This window comes from Mchenga conophoros, linkage group LG6 (assembly GCF_057382185.1).
Source record: "Mchenga conophoros isolate Kocher_MC1m ecotype Shallow Benthic linkage group LG6, M_conophoros_male_GT1.1, whole genome shotgun sequence".
Lineage (NCBI taxonomy): Eukaryota > Metazoa > Chordata > Actinopteri > Cichliformes > Cichlidae > Mchenga > Mchenga conophoros.
The window spans coordinates 35,670,876-35,673,379 of NC_140531.1; positions in this window are offsets into that span (position 1 = coordinate 35,670,876).

Consider the following 2,504-nt stretch of genomic DNA (forward strand, 5'->3'; position numbering starts at 1 on the left):
CAGCTGTGTATTCCAGCCATAACCCTAACCTTAATCCTAACCCGTATCATAACCTAATCGTGTTAGATAGTGTTTTCCAAAGCAATTACAGTAAAATAAACATACACGTGTAGATTGATTCGAAATGGTTCTCATGTTTCCTCATTTTTCCGAACAAGTAACATAGGGACATGTTGGGTGGCCAAAAGCGTAACATACTGACGATTTATCACCTAGTGTAACATTTTACACTTTGAGAGTGAGAACGTGTTGATGTGGATTCTTAATATGAAATTATAGTTTACATACAAATATCCTTATAGTCTGAAAATTACAGTACAAATATCCTGTCACATTTGATCTCTGTGAGGTCAGAGGTCAAATTTACAAATGAATACCTCTTATCTGTGACCTACTCCTACATAAGGTTTGTGTAATCAGAGTAAAACGTCTGTGCAATGTTTTAATACAATAGTTGCTACTAAAATCGTTGATTTTTGAAAAGAATGACAAACAAACACGTTCAGTCTAAGCTGAAAATGTATACATTTGTGTGACAATGAAAACACGCACAATTCACAATATAATCTTTTTTGGATCTTTTTATTGATGAAAAATACATTTAGAGTGCCCAATACGATAAGTTGTGTATTAGATGGCACAAAACAAAACCCCAATAATTTGACAATTCCCTCTGAGCAAGCACTAGGCGACGGTGGGGAGTAAAAACTTCCTTTTAACAGGGAGAAAACTCCGGCAGAACCAGGCTCAGTGAGGAACGGCCATCTGCCTCGACCGGTCAAGGGTTTTTAAAATGACTCGATTAGATGTTAAATAAATTGAAACTGAAAATGCTACGTCCAGATGAACAAAATCTACTTTTAGGGATTTACAAAACACTAACCAAGTATTTTCTGCCTGCGATCCATACAGCATGACCCGCAGAGAGAAAGAAGCTTGTAATGAAATGTTCACTTTCCAATACAGTGATGGCATGCTCCTTGAAAAGCTTTACAATTATATCATCTGCATATTCATGGTCTAATTCCATGAATGTCAGTATGACATCTGGCTCTTTCCATTTCTCTATTAAAGAGCTGTAAACCATATCACTGAGGAACATCACATTGTCGATTTTGATTTTTTTAAGTCTAGGCCAGAGTTTTATGAATAGCCGTTGGGTGATGGCATCAACTTTTTCAGTACAGCAAGGTGAACTGGCATTGTTAATAACACGTGTCACCACCTTCTTGATAGAGGTTTCCACAGATAACCTGTAATTTTCAGCCTCTTCAGCTTCACACAGGGCTGGATTCTGCATAGTGTCGATCAGGTGATTTTTAATGATATCGACCGTCAGTTTTCTCAACACTGGGTCCTCGTCGTTCAGTAACATCAGTAAATGTTTTTCTTTACAGAATGTTTTCTGACGTAGCTCTTGGTAAATGGCCCTGTCGAGATCTTTCAGTTTTTTTTTATGTATATGCAGATCTTTGATCCTGCTGTCAGACAACACGTGTTTTAACAGGTGCCTGTGGAGTTTTTTAGAAGGTTTGTAGTGCGAATTCTTCGCAGCCCGTGTGAGCACAGCATCAATGAGTGCGCTCACACATTCTTCTTCATCATCATCATAATCGCTGACAGTAATGCCAGATGATGATTTTTTCTCCACTATTTGAAATATATTACATTTAAATTCTTCTAAAAGTGTTTGAGAAATGGCTTTAGTTTGTTCGTCCTCGTCATCCTCGGCTCTAACGCACCACGAGAAGAACCTTGCCAGTAGGTTTTTACGGAAGAGGTGATCTTCAAATATGGAAATGATCACCTCTAGGTACGGCTGACCTACGGCTAGCGCAATGATCACGAGATCAGGGCTAATGTCCAGCCGTTTTTTGATGTCTTTAAAAATCCCCTTTTCAAGTTTTTTAATCCCCCTTTGTGTGATTTTGAGAGGCTTTTGCTCAACTTGTGCCCACAGAGCTGTGAAGAGGCGCTGCTGAATCATGTCAGACGGCGACACCTTTGCCTCTTTGGAGGCACGTGTAATAACAGCATTTATTAGCTCTTTAACGAGCAGCTGTTCTTCTGACACTGGAGGTTCCTGGAGAACAACTGACTCTGGATCCCCCGGATTCTGATGCTGGTTGCACGACTGAGGGCAGCACACACAGTGCTTCGATTTCCCCTCGTCGCTCTGTAAAATGTTTGCGCCAGGGACGACACTACATTCAGAGTCATCTGCAGTGGCGCAGCTTTGAATCGCATCGGTCGTTTCAATGGCAGAATTCATATTTTCAAATGATATAAGTTTTTACAATCTGGACTTGATGAGTTTGTGTCTTAGACATTAATGCCTCTTACTCCCTCTTACTAAACTTACCTTGTGACTAACCCTGTGCAAATGCTTCTATTTATAGACTTTGACCAAGGTGATGTCACACAAGACATGAAAGGATCAAAGGGATTCTAGCGCTAAGCCCCGCCCACATCCGATATGACGGCGACGTGACGTTACCCTAGCG